Raw genomic sequence first — 25,923 nt, 5'->3', positions numbered from 1 at the left:
ATTGGGTGTCCAAGCCTTGCTATATTTTCTTCCGTAACATTGTAAAACATCACCTCTTCTCTCTCTTCATATGGTTAAACTCTCTTCCAGTTCTCAACCCCACCCATTCTCTTCCTCTCTGACCTCCCGGCATCCACATTGCCTCCACCCCAAGACCATTGAAAATGAGTTACTAAAAGCATCATCCTTTTCTGTTGCACTGACCATTTCTTTGAATTCCTCCATTGGCTCTCCTTTTTCCATGCCATCAAGTTCAAGATTCAAGGCTCTTCACATTGCTATCCTTCCGTCCGCAAATCGATGATGCCCACATTGACTACCACTTGCCCACCTTTCCCACAAATATCCGCACGCTTTCTTCCATTCTCTGAATTGATCTGCAAGTCCATTACCCTCTTCTCCATCAAGTCCCTCTTCAAAATTCACTTTTGCTGAGATGCCTACAAAGAAATCAACCAACAGCCAGAGACTTATTTGGCAGAAACACTGACCAAATGCTAGGTCTTTTCAACAGATATACTATTTCAAAGAAACAGCACCATAATGTAAGTAGTTTGTAGAACATTAAAAAAAATGTTTCAGCCACCCACAGCCTACCACAGTTTTTTTTTAAATTTTCACTTGTCTTAATAGTCATTTTACAGCATTAAGCCACTAAATATTTAAGTAATTAAGCTATGAAGCCTTTTATTTCAACTATTTCCTGGAATGTCATCAGTTTTTTTAGTCTATATGTATATATGATTCAATAATTTGGACTGGTTTTAGGAACAATTAAACTCAACCCTGTTTATCACCTACAGGCAGGATTTAGGACATAATGGCTACAAAGTCAAACACTCAAAATTTAAGAAAAGTCTGGGTAAGGTTATTTGTGCAAACTTAATTCCTGCCACTTGTGCATGTACATGATATGGTCTTGAGTTATATAGTCACATGCTATTTTTTCCACTGCATCACTGCTTCATTCAGCGCGCACAATGGATGGTGTTCTGGGAATTAATCAGGGCTGTATAGTGAAGGAGGCTGTTGCCTCTGGCACCCTTTCCTTGTTTGTTGCATAAATTGGAAAGAGTTTGTTGCATAAATTTGGAGGAAGCAAAAGCAGGGTCTCATGTTTAACACAGTTGTTGAATGTCATCCTGGAGAACTGGATTCTATCTTTGCTTCTGCCACAGAGTTCCTAAGGGATGCTGGACAAGTGCTTAAAACAAAATTCCCATTGGTCATTAACACTGTGAGTTTTTCATTTTCTGAGTGCCTGCGAGCTCTGATTTGCACAAGTGCTGAGTGCCCACAACTGCAGCTGAGGTCAATGAGATATCTGGTCTGAACATTAATAATTTTGTGTTCAGTGTAGGGTTTGGCTGGTGTACTTAGGTAAATAAGGCCTGGAGCTACAGATTAAATTGGGAAGATAAAAACAAATACTGAATTACTCATGTAGGCATTCTGTGGAAAGAATAGTATGGGATCATTAAAGATTGTAGCATAATGCTACAAGGGGGTTGAATTAAAGTTCCATGAGCAACTTTAGGTATTTATTTCCTAACTTATGAATGCTTGACTTTGCAGTCTTATAATTCTTTAACTGTTTTTTCCCTGCAATTTATTTGGGGGGGGGGGAGCAGGGAGAACCATCAGGCAGAACCATACTGACTCCACACATAGGTCTTCAGCAGGATTCTGATCTTTAGATCTGCAACACAGTCTTCTGCCATTTGAGGTAATTGAGTAACTCATAGCAGTAGAACTCCTGGGGAGTGGCTGGGTCATTACACATATTGAATCTATTTCCCCATGTTAAGTATCCTCACACCTTCTTGTCAACTGTCTAAATGGGCCATCTTGATTATCACTACAAAAGTTTTTTTTTCTCCTGCTGATAATAGCTCATCTTAATTAATTAGCCTCTTACAGTTTGTATGGCAACTTCCACCTTCTCTGTATGTGTGTGTGTGTGTATATATATATATATATATCTTCTTACTATATGTTCCATTCTATGCATCCGATGAAGTGAGCTGTAGCCCACAAAAGCTTATCTTCTAATAAATTTGTTAGTCTCTAAGGTAACTCAAAAATGGTTCTAATATTTTTTTAACGTGGCAAAACATGGCAGAGACCTTGATGTTTTAGCTGAAACTTTCAAAAAAAAAAATCAACTTAAGGAAACACTCCATATTGACAGGTTTCGGAGTAGCAGCCGTGTTAGTCTGTATTTGCAAAAAGAAAAGGAGTACTAATGGCACCTTAGAGACTAACCAATTTATTTGAGCATAAGCTTTCGTAAGCTACAGCTCACTTCATCGGATGCATTCGATGCATCCGATGAAGTGAGCTGTAGCTCACGAAAATGCATCCGATGAAGTGAGCTGTAGCTCACGAAAGCTTATGCTCAAATAAATTGGTTAGTCTCTAAGGTGCCACTAGTACTCCTTTTCTTACTCCATATTGAAAATTTCAGCCTAAGCTGTTTCCGTTTGTCATCTAAAGAACTGAAAACAAAGTCTTACAATGGAAAGAGATGGGCAACTCTAATTATAGACACCAGAGGAATTCTGCGCCCCCACTGATTGAGGAGGTCATGTCCCTGCTGCAAATGCAAGGACTGGGGCATTGATTTGATTGTAGCTGTGTGTGTCAGTTATGTGAAAAGAACCAGAAAAAAGTGAGAAAGTGAGCAGACAGCAGGAGAAGCTGTGTGACTGAAACCCTGGAAGGAAGCCAAGAGACAGTGTTTCTTTTGGGCAGAGTGCACTGAGAGGGCAGGCTTCAATTTCTGAAAAAGGAACTGACTCCTATTGTTTGCTTCTACTGTAGTCAAGGAAACGGGACTTGTAATAATAAAGAGAAAGGAGCCACTGTTCCTGCAAAGTGCCAATACATTCTGTCATCTTGCAAATCGTACATTTTCCAGAGGAAAATATTGATTTCAGTTTACTTTGCCAAGTTCATTTGTGTCTGCTGGAACATTTGTAACTTAGATACAGACTTGCATCTTGGTTATTTTTTTCTCATTATTACCCAATGAGTTTATTTATTCAAAACTAAGGTGGTATCACTACTAACAATGGACATATTTCTCCAAGGAGCTGTTCTTGCTGTCATTTACCTTTATAATTACTACTAAAAGAAAAAGTTTAAAAAACTCTTTAAATTGAGCAATCAAGATGTGTTCATGCCTCAAGTGAGTAACCACATGACTTCACTGCTGTAACCCATGTCCTTCCTCACCCCAAACCTCCTACCTTTTCTAGTTACATGACAGCTAGAACTAGATTCTAAGCATTTCAATGAGACCTTTGCCCCTTGCTTTTGAAAATTCTATATCTCTAATTGTTCTGTAAATCAACCAACAGGGCTTTAGATGTAAAGATGTTATAAGCATGGTGTGTGTGTGCGTGTACCAGCAACAGTAACTTTTCTCCCTTCCACCTGCACCCTTTCTTCTCCTCCCATCAAACACAAATGATGTAGGACTCTGAGACATTTGCTGCTAATACTAGGTTAAGGAGAGGAACATGGAAGAGCCATTACCTCTGCTAATAGCAGTAGCTCCTCAGAAGCAGCTCAAAGACTTCACCTAACTTTCTCTGTAGTAAACCCCCCAGTTTTCACCACTACCACTGTGCTTGCTGATACTTCTCTCTGATGAGCCGACTCATGCATGCACTGACTCCCCCACCCCCACGTAACTCCAATTTTTTTTTTACTTTCTTCCCCTTCTCTGTCCTCCACACCCTTTTTGTGTGTGCTGGAGGTAGATGGCAATCTTCTCTTTAAGATATCCTCAGTATAAGAGCTGGCAGGCTGCCAGCAACTGCTGATTCTTTGTGTTCCTGCTGGACAATGATAGTTCTTCTCTAGCAGCTGGGGATGGAGGGAGCCCCTTCTTTCTGGATTCTTGGAATGTGGAAATAAGGCAGATTCTCTTCTCAAGAGGAGGATGCCTGCATATTATCTGGGACTTTGGCACCAACAATTGTTTCTGCATAGCTGTTGTGGCTGTTTCCCTCTTGATCCCTACATCATCATTGCTTAGTGTATCCCAAACTCAGTTTTAAATCAGAAAGTGAATGTGGAGTCCCAGTAAAATCCAAATTCAATTTAAAAATTGACTGCTACTTTCTTAAAAGAAAAATAAACACAGGCTAAGGAGAACTCTTTAAAGGGCTTTGTAAAATGGTATAGCTGGGTGTGGGACAACCCCTCCCCCCACCCAAACCCAACAACAAAATAGATTGTGTCCACATTTAAACAGAGAAAGGTATGTGTGTACTTGGTTATTACACAATGAACATATGTTTTCATAAGGCTAGATATGCCTAGTTCCAAAGCATTGGTGCAGGAGAGTCCCTTCTCCCACAAATGGTCTGCATTAGCGCAACCTATAAGTGACAACAGAAGGTGCAAGGCACAGGAGAACAGCCCCATGTTCCACTGCTGATAAACATGGACTTTAATGGCAACCACTCTATGTAGTGTTTAGTCACTCATTTGTCTACAGGCAGCAAAAAAATTGAATCAAGCAGTATGGGTTATGAGTCAATATTTTAAAATGGGATTTCTTCTATGTGTAGGCACACAAAATACTGTAAATTTTAGCGATTCTAATCCTGTTCACTTTACTCAGACAAGTAGTCTTATTGGTTTCAGCAATGGTGATAAATTCTGCTCGCCTTACTTAGACAAGTGCTCCTATTAACTTAATTGTGATTGCTTGTGAGACTAAGGCTATGTCTGCATTACAGACCTTACAGCAGCACAGCTGTACCACTGTAGTTGCACCACTGTAAGGTCTCCTGTGTAGCTGCTCTATGTCAGTGGGAGACAGCTCTCCCGCTGGCATAATTCAACCACCCCCAATAAGCAGGGGGTAGTTATGTCAGCAGGAGATGTTGCCCAGCACCAAATATACTCAATATTTTATTTTAAAAATATAGTATCTGACATGGCAGTCTTTCTTCCACAGAACTTTCCATTTGCCCCCAACATTCTTTCTATCACTCTATAGCCAAGTCCTGGACTCAGGTCTGAACAAGTCTTCCATTGTACTGTACACCTTTATGGGCACTCTTAGTATACCTAATGAAACAAACAGGTTTTAACATTATTTGAAATTTGGCATGACTATTAACTTCATAGTCAGCCTAAGCACTGTACACCTGTTTGAGGCTTGCGTATCCCTAGTTGCATTTATAATTTTGATCTATTGTGGTAAATTTTTTTATGCTTTCTTTTTTTATTTATTATTTGAGGTAGAGTTTTTTCTTCATTAATTTTATAGGAATTATGATCAAAGCTACAAAAATAGTGAGAAGCACTAGCAAGATCCAGGGGAAGACAAAGAAAACAAAAAGAGAAACATATTTTTCATTTATCACTGAGATGCTTTAAAAATAGTCTTTCTAAACTCTGTATGCATAATTTTTGGTAGTCTACAAACTATCCCCATCTTCCTACGGGATATATAATTCAATTAGTTTATGTAATGCTTTCTAATACATCATTCTATATATACCAGCTAGAGAGCTGATGGAAAAACATGTAGTTTTCATAGAACTCCCTGTGGATATATGCGTTTACATTCTGTAAAAGTAATGGCAGTACCTGCAGGAAATGTACTAAGTGCCCTTGGTTATCCTTAAGTTGTTCACCCTCTGGAGAAGTTAAAACTAATATGAAAATAAATTCACTTTTAAAAGCATACTTTTATCTAGACTACTTGGATGGTAGCAACAAAACAAACTATATTGGATGTAGGCATGAACTGGGTTTCTGAGGTCAAGGGCAAAATTCTCTTTTATATTGGCAATTACACTAATTCAACTCTCCTATAATTTTGACAAAATATTAATTTGTCACTGGTATGAATTTGATGGATTTTACATTAGCTTTGTCAGAAGAATTTGTTATTGGAACTCTTTAAAAATTCACTGCACATTGAATTTGTAAAGGTTTACAATTAATGGCAATTCTGGAAGTTATCACTTATTCTCAGGCAGTGTTTAATAATAGGAATTATAGCATAGATGGTCTGGACAATGTTCAGCCCAGGTTTAACACAGAAATATGATGTGTGTCTGGGCAAACCCTACCTTATTTCATCTAATCTATCTATCTAGCTTATCTTTTATTCTGAAATTTCAGATGCTAAAGTGATGATTACTAATATAAGAACTGAGATAAAGAGAGAGAAAGCACTACAAAATCTATGGTGCAGCTGCATGTTTTGAGATTTTAATAAAGGAAGCACACATTTCTGGCTGTCTAGAAAACCTATAAAATGAAGCTGTATTCATCCTATATTGATTGATAGAACCATATCTATTTTAATATCTGTGTGTTGAAAACATATGGTTACAAGAGCTCTATAAAAATCAAATTGACCAAAATCTAATTGTTCTGCCCATAAGCAACTAAACAAAACCCCCTTTCTTGTTTTAATTGCTGTGGATATACATGATGTACTTTTAAAGTTCCATTATCAATGTATTATCATTTATCTCCTTTAGGAATGCAAGTCTGCTCCATGCATTAATGGAGGTTCTTGTCAAGATTTGGTCAGTGCATTTGTGTGCATTTGCATGAGTGGATACACTGGTGAATTTTGTGAAGTAGATATTGACGTTTGCAATGAACCTGCACTGAACTCAACCCTTTGTTTCAATGGTGGCATATGTGTTGACGGCCCTGGAAGAACTTTTCATTGCAGGTCAGTAAGTATGTTTACTTATAACTGCAGCAGTTATTGTACATTCATTTGTTAAGTTTTGAATTTGGGGATATTTTACTACATGTGTTATATGAACTATATTGGATTTATTACATTTTTAACGACTATATTGGAATGCAAATGTTTTAAATTATGGAACTAGTTTTGCTGGTAAGACCATATGTCTAAAACTTTTAGAAATATATTTAACACAAGAAGAAAACATTATTTCAAAATATTGAAACTGAAAGTAGTGAAATATATTGACGTTCTAAGAATAAATTTTAGCATAAAATAAACAAACAGATCCTCAAGGGACTGTTGTTCTTAAATTGCTTCCATTTAAAATGATGTCTTTACCTAGAAAATAATCCTTAATATGTTTCTGTGATTGGTGCGTGGAAGATTTTTCATAACATGAACAAACTGCAAACTCATGTGCTCAAAAATATTTATGAGTATCAGAGCCTGAACTGGGGAAGGGAGGCATCTTAAATAATTATATTCTATTTGCTGGTTATAGTTGTCTACAGATGCTTTCACACAGTTTGTGCTGTTTATCTTACATATTTTAAAATTTCCTCTAGTAAAATTAGTATATATAGTGACTTTTATTTACAGTCTAGGCCCGATTTGACTATTACACTAATTGAAATTTAGAAAAGACTGATAAAAATTATTATAAACCTATGTGGCAATGAAGCACTAAAACCATACTAAGGCATACATCTAAAGATGTTCAACATCTGGTATTCGGTTTATGGCTGAAGCAAAGCTTAATGCTATTAATACTTTTGTTAATAATAACAATAGCCACTTTTGAGGAGATTATTAACCATGTGTAACAAATTATTGTCTTTATAATGTATTTACATTGAATTAAACCATAACAAACTATGTTAAAGTAACATTAAGTGTTTGTCTTAAACTCACAAAGGCATTGAAACTCAGAGTTAAGGTTGAAGTTTATCATCTAATTAACGCTGTGATTTCCATATATTTTAGCACATATACAAAGAGAGTGGAAGTTGCATTCAAGTGTTTGAAAGTAAAATTGAACTCAGTATGATTCAGATGACTGGAAATCCTGTAATATGAATTTTGACACAATTGGAAGTAAAGAGGGGTTTCAACCTTTATGTTTGTTTGTATTTTGGTGTTATTTAAGAGTTTAATTTAACTTTAAATTAGCTGTTTTGTGTTTACAATCTGTTTTTTTTTTCTTTTGTTCTGTGGTTGTGGGTGTCTTTTTATTTAGGTAAGCAATTTTTATTAGTGTTTGATGAGCCTCAAAATGTTCAGAGGTTTGGTTCAGCTATGCCTTCAGAACTCTCATGTGTACAATGGTGGGCTTGGAATCTTGGCAGAATATCCTCTCCTGTGATGTTTCCAGTTAGCTCACCTTTCCATCAGGGCAGAAGTACGATGAGAACAACAGTATTTTGGCACTTCTAAGACAAGGGGAACAGGGTACAACATATAAGCAAAATAGTCAAGGTGGTAATTGGTCACATCTTGTGAATACAAGGTTTGATAACATTGTAGTGTTGTTTTAATATACTACATTATGTTTGTTTGCTTTATATGATAAATAAGGGTGATTTTTTTTATTAAACAGTGCTGCAAATTTCAATTTTCTTGCCTTTATCATGGAAGCATTGTTAAAGACTCCATAGCTAAGCTAAACATTTATTTGTTTGTTTGTTTATTGTGTACTTAAAACAAAATTTAAATTCAGCTGTTCAGGATGAAAACAAACATCTGTCCAAACTAAAGTGGCAATAGTTACTGCTATTGCACTGATTTAATATTGCAGAAGGACAGTAGATAGAAAGTATAGTAATCCGAGGAATCCGAACGGCTCAAAATGATTCCTTTATAAAATTATAGGGATGGTATGTCATGTGTTATGGATTTTTTTGTCAACCTGGTGTAAGTTCACATGGTGGAATCTGTGATGTTGGCTTCATTTTAACTCAGACCTCAGAGGATTTGAATTCATGTGAACCCAGGAGGGAAGGGTGTACTGGAAACTCCTGTGAACCCAAAATACTGAGTACATTATACTTCAGATGGATGCCCTCACTAGCCTGGGGATTTGGGGATAGTTAAGACACATTTCTAAAGATTGTTTTTGTTAGAAAATAAAAATATCTAACTTAGATTCATGTTAAATGTTGCCCTTCTGGTCCCAAGTTTTCCTGAAGCTTAGCAGTCATAGCCCTGGAAGGGATCTGTTGTGAGTTAATGTTCTTTCAAGCATCACTCTCCATTGGATTTCCAAATGGAAAACTGCAGAATCAATGAGGTATAAGGCTGCAGAAAGCATCTGGTCCCCTGCTACCTGCCTTCCTACACCCAAAATTCTCTGATTCACCAACTTCACACACTTCTGGCAAAGGGCCGTCAGTAGGGTCTGAGGGAAAGAAGGTAGAATTCTACCCATTACATCCCATAGAGTTCCATAGAATCAGGTTCCCATATAATTATGGAAGCAGATGGAAAAGATAGGCATTTGACTAATTAGCCCTAAAGAGTGAGCTGTTACTAAATTGAGCAACAATTATCTTTATATGTAATATTGATTTTGTATTAGTTACTTGAGCTGTCTACTGTGCTGGGAGGAGGAACTAAATGGTAGTTAGAAAGAATCATAGAATCATAGAATCATAGAATATTAGGGTTGGAAGGGACCCCAGAAGGTCATCTAGCTCAAAGCAGGACCAATTCCCAGTTAAATCATCCCAGCCAGGGCTTTGTCAAGCCTGACCTTAAAAACCTCTAAGGAAGGAGATTCTACCACCTCCCTAGGTAACGCATTCCAGTGTTTCACCACCTTCTTAGTGAAAAAGTTTTTCCTAATATCCAATCTAAACCTCCCCCATTGCAACTTGAGACCATTACTCCTCGTTCTGTCATCTGCTACCATTGAGAACAGTCTAGAGCCATCCTCTTTGGAACCCCCTTTCAGGTAGTTGAAAGCAGCTATCAAATCCCCCCTCATTCTTCTCTTCTGCAGACGAAACAATCCCAGCTCCCTCAGCCTCTCCTCATAAGTCATGTGCTCTAGACCCCTAATCATTTTTGTTGCCCTTCGCTGGACTCTCTCCAATTTATCCACATCCTTCTTGTAGTGTGGGGCCCAAAACTGGACACAGTACTCCAGATGAGGCCTCACCAGTGTCGAATAGAGGGGAACGATCACGTCCCTCAATCTGCTCGCTATGCCCCTACTTATACATCCCAAAATGCCATTGGCCTTCTTGGCAACAAGGGCACACTGCTGACTCATATCCAGCTTCTCGTCCACTGTCACCCCTAGGTCCTTTTCCGCAGAACTGCTGCCTAGCCATTCGGTCCCTAGTCTGTAGCGGTGCATTGGATTCTTCCATCCTAAGTGTAGGACCCTGCACTTATCCTTATTGAACCTCATCAGATTTCTTTTGGCCCAATCCTCCAATTTGTCTAGGTCCTTCTGTATCCTATCCCTCCCCTCCAGCGTATCTACCACTCCTCCCAGTTTAGTATCATCCGCAAATTTGCTGAGAGTGCAATCCACACCATCCTCCAGATCATTTATGAAGATATTGAACAAAACCGGCCCCAGGACCAACCCCTGGGGCACTCCACTTGCTACCGGCTGCCATCTAGACATGGAGCCATTGATCACTACCCGTTGAGCCCGACAATCTAGCCAGCTTTCTACCCACCTTATAGTGCATTCATCCAGCCCATACTTCCTTAACTTGCTGACAAGAATACTGTGGGAGACCGTGTCAAAAGCTTTGCTAAAGTCAAGAAACAATACATCCACTGCTTTCCCTTCATCCACAGAACCAGTAATCTTATCATAAAAGGCGATTAGATTAGTCAGGCATGACCTTCCCTTGGTGAATCCATGCTGACTGTTCCTGATCACTTTCCTCTCATGTAAGTGCTTCAGGATTGATTCTTTGAGGACCTGCTCCATGATTTTTCCAGGGACTGAGGTGAGGCTGACTGGCCTGTAGGTACCAGGATCCTCCTTCTTCCCTTTTTTAAAGATTGGCACTACATTAGCCTTTTTCCAGTCATCCGGGACTTCCCCCGTTCGCCACGAGTTTTCAAAGATAATGGCCAAGGGCTCTGCAATCACAGCTGCCAATTCCTTCAGCACTCTCGGATGCAACTCGTCCGGCCCCATGGACTTGTGCACGTCCAGCTTTTCTAAATAGTCCCTAAGCACCTCTATCTCCACAGAGGGCTGGCCATCTCTTCCCCATTTTGTGATGCCCAGCGCAGCAGTCTGGGAGCTGACCTTGTTAGTGAAAACAGAGGCAAAAAAAGCATTGAGTACATTAGCTTTTTCCACATCCTCTGTCACTAGGTTGCCTCCCTCATTCAGTAAGGGGCCCACACTTTCCTTGGCTTTCTTCTTGTTGCCAACATACCTGAAGAAACCCTTCTTGTTACTCTTGACATCTCTTGCTAGCTGCAGCTCCAGGTGCGATTTGGCCCTCCTGATATCTTTCCTACATGCCCGAGCAATATTTTTATACTCTTCCCTGGTCATATGTTATTAATGCATATAATATATAACACCTTAGCATCATGCAGGAATTGAAATGCAATGTAATATAGGAGAAAAAGAATGATACTTAAATGTGCTTCTGCTGCAAAATGTAGCCTTTAATTGATCAATGCTGTATTCTCTCCAAAGCACGGCATGTAACTTCCTCAGCATTCTGCTTCTAGCAAGCACACACACAAAATAGATGGAAATCCATATAATGAGATTCTTTTCTTGGCTGCTTGAGCATTTTTTGCTTCATCATATTGTCGAGAAGCAGAATTCAGAAATTTTCAGTCAGTTCAGAAACACAGAAGGACAAGGGGCAGTATTTGATCTGTGCTTTACCTGATGGGATGGCATAAAAGATTTATACAACATTTTACATTCCAGCCTCATCATGCCTCATTGTAAAAGGAGTCAGGCAGTGCAAAAAGGAGGAGAAAGAACATCATGGTTCTTATTGTCAGTTAGATTACTGTATCTGTACAGTTGGATTACCTATTGCATCAATGCAAATATGTAAAATTTCATCCTGAGTAACATTATAGCAGTCAAATTTGTGTAAGATATGAGTTATCTCTGGTCCCTAACACAGGACTGTGAATCTGTTCCATTTTCCTTCCAAAACAGCATGTAGGCAGGGAAAGGTAGTATTTCAGACTGTGTCTCTGATAACACCGTTTGCTATAGAAATTGAGGAGACTTGCACCAGCACTGGCATTTTGCACAGCGGTGGGTCAGGAGAGCTATCTAGAACTGATTCTTCTCTCAGTTTATACCATTTACTTCTTATGTGAAACTCCAACTTCTTAATGAATTTACTCCTGGTTTACACCAATGTTAGTAAGACAGGAGAATCAGGCACTTTTCCTAAGAAAGCTACATAGTATGAAGTAAAAAAAAATTGCGTAATGAAAGAGAGGCTTTACAATTAAAACTACTTAGCACTTCTGTGTTGCACCTTCCATTCAAAGATCACAAAGCACTTTACAAATAGTATGATGACTTAATCCTGCCAAAGGGACATTCTTAAAATGTTGCAAGGGGTATAAATATTATAATTGTTTCTATGAGTGTTTTTGGGGTACATGGAGCTGTAATAAAAAGTTGGCATTTTCCAGCTGAGAGCTGCAGTAAATGGCAGCCTCAGACACTGCTAGCAATAGGAAAGCACTTGCCACTTGGGACAGTTTGGCAGATTTAAAGATTCCCTTGAGACTTCTTTTAATTCTGCTTCCCAAAAACTCAGTTCGACTCCAGATTTTGTCACTCAGGTATCTTTATTTGGCATACAGCAAAGTTATGGTGAGTTGATCAGATTCAAGCATAAGGGGTAAGTATAGGGTGTATCACACATCCAAAGTTACACAGAAAACCTCTTCATTTATATACATGTATGCATCACATTGCATTTACTACACATTGCATCACACATTTTGGGATTGGCTTGGCTACATTGCAAGAACCAATCCCTGTACAGCATTCTCTATCCATGCACTATTCATGCATAATCTGACCTCTACTTTATTTTACATTTAGTCTTGTTTATTAATATCAGGATGTTCCTGCTGATCTTAGCTAGCCACCCTGACTACAGCTTAACCTTCCCAATCATACCCATGAAGAAATGAGGCAGGTTATGTATGTCAAGCTAGCCCTACAGCAGAAAAATCTAGAGGAGTGAATGCAGAGAGCAATAGAGTGGATGATCAAATACAATAGTTATTTTACTCCTCTTATGTGCTTAAGTGGTTTGCTAGATCAGGACATAAATTCTATGATTTTGTGATATATATTTTAGTATATTCCAGGTATTTACCACATTTATTAAATATTTCTCATTTTATAACATTTTAAATACCTTTTCAATGTTGAGAATAAATATTTTTACCAAATGTTGTATTGACAATACATATCTATTCTATGTGTGACCCACTCAGAGGATTCCTTCATAAATGCAGAGACCACATTCAGTTCTATAGTGTTATATTTCTCTAGGAATGGTAAGACATTTATCTTTGAATGTATACATACTTCTTGATATCACAATACCTGATATTTATAGAGAATGAAAGCTTTCATTTGTTACTCATTAATATTATCACCTCAAGAATGAGAACCTTAAAGTGAATAGGAACTTCCACAAACTCTTTCAATAACGAACACATACCTAAATATTTTCAAATTCTTCCCAAGACACAGCTTGATTTAGCACTGTGTCCCTACACTGAAAGTAATGGAGTTTAACCTGCATAATACTGGAATAATACAGTGGTGAACCAGGCCCATGGACATTAAGGAGTTCTTTCTATTTAAAGTAAGCAAACTGGTAGCCCTGCTTCCCAGAGGCTGCAAAGAAAAGGAGAAATAAGTGAAACATGTTGGTGATGTTTTGGATGATATTTGCAGTAAATGCACTATGTGGAATTATACAATAGTGTTACATGTTTTGTTTGTGATTTATGTGAATACCCTTGTTTTTCTGTTCTATATTTCATGTAGCTTAATCACCAGCCTGTATAGATTCTGTGTCTGGAGCACCTAATCATTGCGAGTAAGCAGGTGGTGTAACAGAACCTTGAAAGATTGGGGGGGGGGGGAATTAAGTAGAAGCATCTGGCAAGCTAAATAGGCAGTTTTGTGCATAGATTTAGAACATCTCCTGAGTCTGTTGTGCTTACAGCTTACATTTAAGTTGAAAAAAAGGCAAACACTTTAATTTTTCATTCTATCTGCTATAATATAAATCTGTCACAAAGCTTGCTTGTAGGGCTAGTTATCTCACACATCATGAATAAACATCCAAAAAACTACAGTAAAAGAATGCTAAGAGTGCAAGGTCAAGCGCTTAGAAGTTAAGAAATGCCAGAATTAATGTTATCCAAATGACCTTAATTCAGCCCCTTTGAAAATGATGTGTTATGTTAGTCTTTACATACTATTTTTTCCACAAGACTCTAGCCTCACTCAGTGATGGAGCAATTATTCAGTATTTCTTTTTATCTTTCTCATTTAATGTGTGGTCCCGGTCCTTAACCAACACACCATCCAAATCCCCTGCTGAATACAAAAATATTAATTCCTCATTGGCATTTCTGTGGTGCTCCTGCCATAGTGTCTGAAAAATTCATTAATATTTATGAAGCAATCTTCACAGCCCCTCTCCCATCCCCATGAGATTAGGTGACATCATTATCCCCATTTTATAGCTGGGAATGACACCTAGGGGCTGATTTTTCAGAATACTGCATTTTTAATGCACTTTGTATGTTCAAAGCACAGCTCCAGACAACTTCAGTTGTCAGAGCTCAGGCCTTCTGCACAACTGTCTCCGGTTTCTCACATTGGGCACCCAGGGAACCCAGGGAGTAAGTCAGCTTTGTCTGGATTGGTGGCGAAAAGCAGCAGGAAATTAGCTTCCACTCCCACCCCTGGAATTAGCATAGTATCTGAGTTTTATCTGGGGGCGGGGGAGAGAGCTGAAGGGGTTTGGTCTGCTGTGGGCATGGCACTGGTCCCATGGGAGTATTCATTCCATAAGGGTTCTGGTTGTGAGGTAAACAAACAGCCAGACCCAGTCTGCTCACTCAGCAGCCATGACTCACCCCTACAACTGGAGGGACTGTGGGGATCGCCTGGAACTCAGCCAGTGCTTGGGGCTCTCCACCCCTTGTGTCCCCCAGTGTATACACCAGGAAGGGAGGGCAGCCTTACCACCAACCTCTCAGGTTTTACTCCAGTGGGTCTTGTGGGAGAGTGCTCCCCACTCATCCCTCACCCCAGGCCTTCGGGACCTCACCATCGGGCCCCTGCCTTGCGAGCTTCCCCAGGCACCCCCTCCGCACTACCTGAGTCACCTGCATAATCTGAAGTCAGTCTGTCTCTGAACCACACCTAGGAAACAGCGGTACATAGGCTCCACACCCTTCACTTCCTCACCCTCGTGTCCCGCTCTGACACCAAGAGGGTGAGGAGCCCAGGTGGGCCAGTCTGCTTTCCACTCTGATCCCCTGGCCCGCTGGGGATATTAGTTGGTGACTCCTTCACAGAACCATGAGCATGGTGTGGTTAATCCTTTCTCCTGACACCTGCCCCATTTGCGGTGAGAGGGAGACCCTGGCGCACATTTACATTGAGTGCAGATTGCAGCCCCTTTTCCAGCTCCTCCAGAACCTACGCCTTAGGTTTTGGCTATAATTGTCCCTGCACCTCTAGATATATGCACATCTCACCTGTGACCCCACAAAGTTATGAGACCTCCTTGTCAACCTCCTCCTGGTGCTGGCCAAGGTGGCCATCCACCCTATCAGGAGGGGAAAGCTGGACAGGGAGGTGTTCTGTGACTATGGGGCCTATTTCCGCTCCTCGCTGAAGTCATATCTCCAGGCAGAGTTTTTCTGGGTTGCATCCACTGGCTCCCTGGATGCCTTTGAGAAGCAGTGGGCACTGTGTGGGGTTCTCTGCTTGGAGTTCCATTTAGGCTCCCCACTTTTGCCCTGTGACCCTCACTCCCATCCCTGTTTTTCATTTGTTGTCCCCTGTATTTACTTGAGACCTGGGTCCAGTAGCTCCTCCCCTTAGGCTGGGGGAGGGGCCTTTATATGTGGAAGGGCTTGCATATGCCTATCCTCAGACTCTCAATAGCTGCCCTGACCCACCCCTCCAACACAGCCTGCAGTGACTCATCCTGTAAGCAGAGCCTGCAGTGACTCAGCACTACTTGACCAGGAACCCTCCTGCTACCTCACAGTGTTACAGACTCCGTAGGCTTCCAGATTGCACTTGATCCTGTTCCTGTTCCTGCTCCAGCCCTGCCCAAGCCTTGTTCCAGCCCACTTCAGCCTTGCCCAGCCCTACTCCAACCATGCTCCAGTCCTGTTCCTGTCCTGCTCCAGCCATGCAGCTGACTCCTGACGCCACAGTCCCTTGGACTGACTCCCACCCAGCTGTGAAATTAGCCTACAGTCCTGATTTGGCTTGTTTGTAGGACTAATTAAACCACATTTCTTGCATCTTGTCTTTCTCTCTGTGTGTCTTGGACAATGCGGAGCACACAATTAGTGGCCATCTATGAAAAGTTTTGTTTCACTGACTTGCCTAGCATCACACAGGAACTCTATGGCAGAGGCAGGGATGTAATCCTTTTCTTCAAGGCAACATTCACTTGTCTCAACCATGAAACAATCCTTTCTCTTCCCGCAATCCTCTACCTCATTCATTACAGAATTTCCAACTTCTGCAACAAATAAGGCAGGAGCCTAGAGGCCTTTCATTACACAGCCCTGAGTCATTCCTAAAACATGATTTATTGTGTGCACTGAATGAGGCAGAAATCATCATCACTCTCACTCCAGCTCCTGACCCCACCTATTCCTATCCAGTCCCCTCTCACCTTGCTCCTTCCCTTTCCCATGCCATTTTCCCACTCTCTGGCTCCTGATCCCCCTCTCACCTCCCATTTCTAACACTCTGCATTTAGATTAGGTGTTTGCTCCTTCTCCTCTCTGCTGCCTGGGCACTAATATAGAGAGCACAGGAGAGAAAGTTTCCTGCTGTCAGTTCCTGTGCCCAGGACCACAGCAGTCTCTGGCAGCTGGGAGGAACAAATGCCAGGAAAGTCCTACTCAGTTCCTGCAACCAGAGGTTGGAGCATGCTCAGTCGCTTTTTGATGATAGTGTGAACGCAATCTAGTCTGACATATAGAAGTTGTGAGGAGATGGAGCATGCTCAGTGCAGACAATTTTAGGAGAATTTAACTCCCACAAGTCTCTACTGATCATATGCAACTGAGATTTTTGAAGAGTCCATAACTTGGCCAAATTTGAGTAGTTTTTCACAAAACAGTGAAAGGCACTTCTCTGACACCAAAGAAAACCTCCTGCCAAATTTTAAGTGCCTGATCCAAAGCATGGAGGCACTAGAATGTTTCTGTCACTTGACACACAGGGTGGGGAAACTTTTTGGCCTGAGGGTCACATCGGGGTTTCAAAACTGTATGGAGGGACGGGTAGGGAAGGCTGTGCCTGGCCTGGCATCCGCCCCTTATCTGCCCCCTCCCACTTCTTGCACCCTGATTGCCCCCCTCAGAATCCCTGACCCATACAACCCCCCCGCTCCTTGTCCCCTGACTGACCCCTCCTGGGACCCCCGCCCCTAACTGCCCCCCGGAACCCCACCCCCTATCCAACCTCACCTTCTCCCTGTCCCCTGACTTCCCCAACCCCTATCCAAACCCCTGACCCCCGACAGGCCTCCTGGACTCCCACGCCCTGTCCAACCCCCCCTGCTCCCTGTCCCCTGACCGTCCCCCCGAAAACCTCCATCCCATCCAACTGCCCCCTGCTCCCCGTCCCCTGACGGCCCACCCCAGAATCCCAGATCCATCCAACTCCCCCCCCAGCTCCCTGACTGCCCCCCCCCGAACCCCCAACCCATCCAACCCACCCCCTGCTCCCTGCCCCCTTACCATGCCGGAGCCTGCCGCACTGCCTGGCAAGAGCCGCGGGCCAAAGCGCTGGTGGCATGGCGCGCTCAGGCTGCGGGGGAGAGGGGACAGCCGAGGATGGGCCTGGGACTAGCCTCCCCGGCTGGAGCTCCGGGGCCGGGCAGGATGGTCCCGCAATTCCTGGGTTAGTGTTTTTGTTGTGTGGTGAAGAAACAAATTGACAGAGCCAGAAGAGTACCCAGAAGTCACCTACTGCAGGACAGGCCCAACAAAGAAAATAACAGAATGCCACTAGCTGTCACCTTCAGCCCCCAACTAAAACCTCTCCAGCGCATCATCAAGGATCTACCACCTATCCTGAAGGACGATCCCTTACTCTCACAGATCTTAGGAGACAGGCCATTCCTTGCCTACAGACAGCCCCCCAACCTGAAGCAAATACTCACCAGCAACCACACACCACACAACAAAAACACTAACCCAGGAACCAATCCTTGCAACAAAGCCCATTGCCAACTCTGTCCACATATCTATTCAAGGGACACCATCATAGGGCCTAATCACATCAGCCACACTATCAGAGGCTCGTTCACCTGCACATCTACCAATGTGATATATGCCATCATGTGCCAGCAATGCCCCTCTGCCATTGGCCAAACCAGACAGTCTCTACGCAAAAGAATAAATGGACACAAATCAGATGATAACATTCATAAACCAGTTGGAGAACACTTCATCCTATCTGGACACTCAATTACAGACCTAAAAGTCACAATTATTCAACAAAAAAAAATTCAAAAACAGACTCCAACGAGAAAGTGCAGAACTGGAATTAATTTGCAAACTGGACATCATTGAAAGTAGGCTTGAATAAAGACTGGGAGTGGATGAGTCATTACACAAACTAAAAACGATTTCGCCATGCTAATTTCCCCCCTACTGTTACTCACACCTTCTTGTCAACTGTTTGAAATGGGCCATCCTGATTATCACTACAAAAGTTTTTTTTTTTTCCTGCTGATAATAGCCCACCTTAATTGATGAGTCTCATTAGAGTTGGTATGGCAACATCAATTTTTCATGTTCTCTGTACGTATGTATCTTCCTATTGTATTTTCCACTTCATGCATCTGATGAAGTGGGCTTTAGCCCACAAAAGCTTATGCTCAAATAAATTTGTTAGTATCTAAGGTGCCACAAGTACTCCTCATTCTTTTAGGATAAGTGGTGCATTGTATCATGTTAAGCATAATTGGGCTAATAAAAAGGAAGCTAACAAGAAGCTTGTAAACTACGGGAGTGTTTCTGTTTTTCTACCCCTGAGGCCCTTCACATCCCTATAAAAGCCTGAAGGGAATTTTTCCCCATATACCCATTCTACCCCCGGGTCACATCTGTGGGTACTGGAAGTACCCTCTCTAGCACTTGAGTGCTGCTTCCTAATGGGAAAATTAGGTTTTTCTTGAACAACATTTTAATTTAAATAAATTTAATTGTGTGTTTTGTTTCATTTAGAAATGCTCCTATCCAGAGCCTTAGGCACATGTACAATGTGCAGTCAATGTATATATATACACAAATTATACACACACACAAATTTAAAATGCTACCAAACCCACTCAAACTGGAGCTCTCCTACCATCTACTTGGCCCTAATTCTTAGAAAAAGCCTGAGAGAATAATTGAAGATCTGCAAATTCAGGCTCTGTTGGTAGGCTTATGAGAGAAGCAAGTTCCAGAGTTGAAGATCCCCCACCAAAAATGCCCTCCTTCTAGTTCCCTCCTACTTAAGCCTATTATCCTGAGAACTTCTCTTCAACTGATCTTCTGTTATGACATGCAGGGAAAGAGGCAGTGTCTGAAGTATTCAGGAACCAAAATTATTTAGAACTATAAATCAAACGTGTCTCAACTTCACAGCTATTGCAGAACACAGTAGCCATTTCAGGCTTTATGGCTACAGCCATTTTGTTGAGATGCTTTTCATGGTTACATGCCTCAGGCATCCCAAGAAAGCATAAAAAAACAATAAAAAATCTCCCCTTTGAAGGTTTCAAACTGTTTTCTCAAAAAATTGATAGTGCCATGTGCACCTTAAAAGATTCTTGTGAAATTCTCTGTTCTTTGGGAGTTTACACTCCAGTAGCAAAGAGAAAACAGTTCAAGTCTCAAACACACTATAGAATTTTAGGTTTCAGAGTAGCAGCCGTGTTAGTCTGTATTCTCAAAAAGAAAAGGAGTACTTGTGGCACCTTAGAGACTAACCAATTTATTTGAGCATAAGCTTTCGTGAGCTACAGCTCACTTCATCGGATGCATACTGTGGAAAATACAGAAGATGTTTGTTTTTATACACACAAATCATGAAAAAAATGGGTGTTTATCACTACAAAAGGTTTTCTCTCCCCCCACCCCACTCTCCTGCTGGTAATAGCTTATGTAAAGTGATCACTCTCCTTACAATGTGTATGATGATCAAGGTGGGCCATTTCCAGCACAAATCCAGGTTACCTGGATTACACTAAGTCTTTCAGATCATCTTCTAGACTTTTATAGCATGGGCTGAAAGGATTAAAGAGCAACCTATTTCAGCTCAGCAAATGTTCAGCTGCATTTCTGACTAATGTCTTTCCTCCTCCGAGGATAACAGCCCATTCCAATAGGGCTCATTCCACAAGGCTCATCAGCCTTTTCGATCAGTCCTCTATAGTGGACATTTGTAAAACTGCAACATAGTCATCTGCACATACTTTCTCCAGACACTGTACAGTTACTCAAGCTTCCCAAGCAGATGTGAGCTTCAACAAATCAGTGCTGCCATCTCTCTTTAAGTAATCCCAAAGTCAAAGGAAGAAGGGTTTCTTCAGGTATGTTGGCAACAAGAAGAAAGCCAAGGAAAGTGTGGGCCCCTTACTGAATGAGGGAGGCAACCTAGTGACAGAGGATGTGGAAAAAGCTAATGTACTCAATGCTTTTTTTGCCTCTGTTTTCACTAACAAGGTCAGCTCCCAGACTGCTGCGCTGGGCATCACAGAATGGGGAAGAGATGGCCAGCCCTCTGTGGAGATAGAGGTGGTTAGGGACTATTTAGAAAAGCTGGACGTGCACAAGTCCATGGGGCTGGACGAGTTACATCCGAGAGTGCTGAAGGAATTGGCGGCTGTGATTGCAGAGCCCTTGGCCATTATCTTTGAAAACTCGTGGCGAACGGGGGAAGTCCCGGATGACTGGAAAAAGGCTAATGTAGTGCCAATCTTTAAAAAAGGGAAGAAGGAGGATCCTGGGAACTACAGGCCAGTCAGCCTCACCTCAGTCCCTGGAAAAATCATGAAGCAGGTCCTCAAAGAATCAATCCTGAAGCACTTACATGAGAGGAAAGTGATCAGGAACAGTCAGCATGGATTCACCAAGGGAAGGTCATGCCTGACTAATCTAATCGCCTTTTATGATGAGATTACTGGTTCTGTGGATGAAGGGAAAGCAGTGGATGTATTGTTTCTTGACTTTAGCAAAGCTTTTGACACGGTCTCCCACAGTATTCTTGTCAGCAAGTTAAGGAAGTATGGGCTAGATGAATGCACTATAAGGTGGGTAGAAAGCTGGCTAGATTGTCGGGCTCAACGGGTAGTGATAAATGGCTCCATGTCTAGTTGGCAGCCGGTGTCAAGTGGAGTGCCCCAGGGGTCGGTCCTGGGGCTGGTTTTGTTCAATATCTTCATAAATGATCTGGAGGATGGTGTGGATTGCACTCTCAGCAAATTTGCAGACGATACTAAACTGGGAGGAGTGGTAGATACGCTGGAGGGGAGGGATAGGATACAGAAGGACCTAGACAAATTGGAGGATTGGGCCAAAAGAAATCTGATGAGGTTCAATAAGGATAAGTGCAGGGTCCTGCACTTAGGATGGAAGAATCCAATGCACCGCTACAGACTAGGGACCGAATGGCTAGGCAGCAGTTCTGCGGAAAAGGACCTAGGGGTGACAGTGGACGAGAAGCTGGATATGAGTCAACAGTGTGCCCTTGTTGCCAAGAAGGCCAATGGCATTTTGGGATGTATAAGTAGGGGCATAGCGAGCAGATCGAGGGATGTGATCGTTCCCCTCTATTCGACACTGGTGAGGCCTCATCTGGAGTACTGTGTCCAGTTTTGGGCCCCACACTACAAGAAGGATGTGGATAAATTGGAGAGAGTCCAGCGAAGGGCAACAAAAATGATTAGGGGTCTAGAGCACATGACTTATGAAGAGAGGCTGAGGGAGCTGGGATTGTTTAGTCTGCAGAAGAGAAGAATGAGGGGGGATTTGATAGCTGCTTTCAACTACCTGAAAGGGGGTTCCAAAGAGGATGGCTCTAGACTGTTCTCAATGGTAGCAGATGACAGAACGAGGAGTAATGGTCTCAAGTTGCAATGGGGGAGGTTTAGATTGGATATTAGGAAAAACTTTTTCACTAAGAGGGTGGTGAAACACTGGAATGCGTTACCTAGGGAGGTGGTAGAATCTCCTTCCTTAGAGGTTTTTAAGGTCAGGCTTGACAAAGCCCTGGCTGGGATGATTTAACTGGGAATTGGTCCTGCTTCGAGCAGGGGGTTGGACTAGATGACCTTCTGGGGTCCCTTCCAACCCTGATATTCTATGATTCTATGATTCTATGATTCTCACCACATGCCAGGAAAGTGCTGATGAGTCCCCTACAATGGAATATATGTGTGCTCAATCACTTGAAGGAGAAAAAACAGCTGTTGTTCTTCGAAGTGTGTTGTGTACATATACCTTCCACAACCCTCCCACCTTCCCTGGTATTTCAGATATTCATTAGATGGTGGTATGAAGGAGGGATGCAGTGACCATTCCCCTTTATACTCACATCTCTGTTGACAAGGATACCGAGGGGACATATGTTGCCTGCTAGTACTGCTGGTAAAAGTCTCCAACTTCAGTGCTTTAGCCACACATCCACATAGACTGGAAAGTGCAAAAAGTAGTTATAAGCATAGGAGGCAATGTGGTCAAGTGACTGGGGTATTAGACTGGAAGTCAGAAAGACCTGGGTGCTAATCCTAGAACTGCCACTAACTTGCTGTGTAACCTTGGCAAGTTGCTTCACCTCTCTATGCCCTGTTACCCCTGCCAATGTTTGTCTGCCTTGTGTATTTAGATTGTAATCTCTTTGGGGCAGGACTCTCTCTTATTATGCATCTGTACAGTCCCTAGCACAGCAGGGCCATGACCTTGGCTGGGTCCTCTAGACCCACTGTAATAAATAATAATAAACACCATAATCTTAATTTCCATGCAATGATCACAAATAATATAATGATATTGTTACAGATGAGTCAAATCTGTGTTTTCACATCTGAAATCCTTTCAAAGAATACATAGTTTGGAGTCTGGAGATCAACTTCTCTATTACACTTTAGTTTTTCAAAACCTGCATGGGACTTTTCCAATTTGGATATACTTGAAATCCTGTAAGAACAGATGTTTGCATGACATTTTGACAGAAGACGTTGGAAATCTTACAAAAGTAATCGATCTGGTAAGAGTTCCACTATTTTAAATTTGGGTAAAATCTCACAAAGACAGTTCACCTAGATTAGGTACAATCTAATCCAAACAACAATCACAGTAACAGTTTGGCCTTGAACTGAAATATCAAAACATATCTTAATTCCGATATTCTTCAGTATTTGAAACCACTTCCATACCACATCTCTAGTTTTCATGCATAAGTCCCTTTCCCTCAAATAGATGAAGGTGGTATGATGATATAAGCACACTGAATATGATGTTAAAATATAAAATAAAGACTTGTTAACGGTAAAATTAAAAGTTTTGATAGCTGTACTTTAGTGATTTGCAATTATGGATAGTGAATGAGTTTACATGAGATAACATTTAGGTCAAGGCCTTGCTGGCATTAATGTGGTTTGGCCAATTCTTCTTTTACATAGAATAGCTGATCTGCCTAAAATTATGTTATTGCTGAAAGAACAAAGGTAACATGTTATGCTGGAAGATTTGAGGTAAAAAATCACAAACCTGTAACAACCTGTAACAACAAGAAGCATTTTATCATTTTATGGGAACCTTTAGGAACATTTTATGGGAATCCCACAAAGCAACATGACATAAAAACTACATAAACAGCAAAAAAATAAAGGGAGGGGGAATGCTGGGTAAATTGAAGTTTGTGTGTGCATAATATAAGGGTTACATAAAAAGACATATGTGTGATGTGTTAAAAGCTGATTGGAGAAAAGTAAGTCATACGGAATGGGAACATGCATGAGAATCCAAGTGAACATGGCCCAAATTGGAGAAACACTGGACCAGAAACTGAAGGAATGGGAATGAAGGACCAGAACAAGAGATCAGAGAAAGTGATGACTATCTTGAAGTATAGGAGAACTTCCTAGTGACCTGAAATGTGGTAAATTGGGCCCTCTATCTATTCTGTCTTATCTATTGCTGTCTGTCAGGGCTGGGCCCGGCTCCCTGCTCTGGCCCATTGGCTCTCACTGCTCACAGATCTGGGGGAGTCCACCACAGCATCACTTGATGCACATATCCAAGCACAAGTAGTGCCCTTCCCCGTGATACTCCCCCTTCCTAGCCCGGCACCACAGGGCATGGGACCTCAGGATCTCCCCCTTTCCTCAGGACGCTTCTCCCTCCACAATCGCCTTAGGATCCCACCTTCTCCTGGGACTCCACTTAACTTCCCCATCACCTCCAGATCCTGCCTTCTCCCAGGACTCCCCATTTCTCTCCTTCCCCCATTTGCCTCAGGATCTCCCCATTCCCCCAGGACACTTGTCCCATCACAGTGAACCTTCCCAGGAACCACCACTTAGGAGCCAGAAGCTAGTCCCCCTGCCAGACTGAGGAATCAAGCTCCACCTGGCAGGAATCAAGGACACAGGTATGGCTCTCCCCTGGGACACCTACCCTGTTCCCATCCTAGCCCTGTCACTGTCAGAGGTGGAGCTCCACCTGCTGACCTGTTCAGCCACATAGGTGGTGGGGTGACTCAGAAAAGAGATTGAGGAAGGGTTGAGCCCCCTCTAGCCCTAGCCACCCATCACCTATCTTATCTTTGTGGCTATAGGTGGCTGCTCCAAAGGTCAGGCTATTGCATTGCAAAGACTTTCAAAAAATAACACATTGTTTCTGACTGCTTACCAGCTGGTTGGTGTACCTCTCCCACTGACAGTTAAAGCTCATTCCATTAGAATCCAAGCTACATCCTTCATCTGTTTCTGAAATGTGCCAGTTTCTGAAATCTGCAAGGCTGTCATGTGGAGCAATCCACTCATGTGTGACTGATGCTGCTGATACTCCTCCTACCCACAATTATGAAGAGATACGGCTTGCCATTCATCTGCAATGGAATCCACACTGGCACAGACTCAAAAAAAGAATTATTTACTTTACAGTAACTGTGGTTCTTTGAGATATTGTAGTCAGTGTAGCTCCCACAGCCCATCTTGCTTTCAGAATCGTCAGCTACCACAGGCTCCAGACTGTGAGGGAATGAAGGGAGGGTGGTGGCTGCTCTGCCCTTTATGCTCCTGTGCTATAAGGAGGCACAAGGAGCATGCACATATGCTGCTCTTGAAAAGTGTTCAAACTCTCACACATGATGTGCATCTGCACCTACAGAGGGATCCACACTGATGACATCTCAAAGAACCACTGTTATTGTAGAGAAGTAATTGTTCTTTATAGCTGGAGAAGTTCTAGACCACTTGTGGAGGGGGGGCGGTTGTTTTTAAAAAACAAAACAAAAAACACTAGGGTAGATGGGGGTAAGAGTTTCCTTACTTGTGCTATTTCTTAATAGCTTTTACTAATTTGTACCTATGCTATCCTTGTTCATTCAAACTGGATCAATTTCACATGGTTCCTCACTTGCTTGGGTATTGTTATAACTAGAAAAGGCAACTTGAAATAGACAACATCAGAAAAAAACATTTTAGAGAGGTTACCCCCATGTCTGTACTTTAATATTAGATCAATGCCAGCAGGATCTGGCTGAGGTCCGGGACAATCAAATGATATCTGTAATGAGACAAATTGTAGTGCCTTCAACATATCTGATAGAATTGCAGCTTTCATTAGTGCTTCTGAGGAAAAAAAATACAAGAAAATCTATGCCCCCAAAGTGGGTTTTTACATTGATATTGTTGCCCCCTTTTGAT

At 41.9% G+C, this 25,923-nt stretch overlaps 1 long non-coding RNA gene across 1 annotated transcript; it reads right to left on the bottom strand.

The window, feature by feature from the left end:
- Window positions 1-43: 43 nt before the first annotated feature.
- LOC141984675 (uncharacterized) lies at window positions 44-24,959 on the bottom strand. Its single transcript, XR_012638779.1, has 3 exons — window positions 24,905-24,959; window positions 22,587-22,684; window positions 44-440 (listed from the first exon to the last, which is right to left on the bottom strand). It is a non-coding gene; the product is annotated as an uncharacterized LOC141984675 (long non-coding RNA).
- Window positions 24,960-25,923: the final 964 nt, after the last annotated feature.

The sequence above is a fragment of the Natator depressus genome, chromosome 3, assembly GCF_965152275.1.
Source record: "Natator depressus isolate rNatDep1 chromosome 3, rNatDep2.hap1, whole genome shotgun sequence".
NCBI classification, from domain to species: domain Eukaryota; kingdom Metazoa; phylum Chordata; order Testudines; family Cheloniidae; genus Natator; species Natator depressus.
The sequence above is the reverse complement of the archived record's forward strand: the minus strand, read 5'-3'. Positions and strand labels throughout refer to the sequence as shown.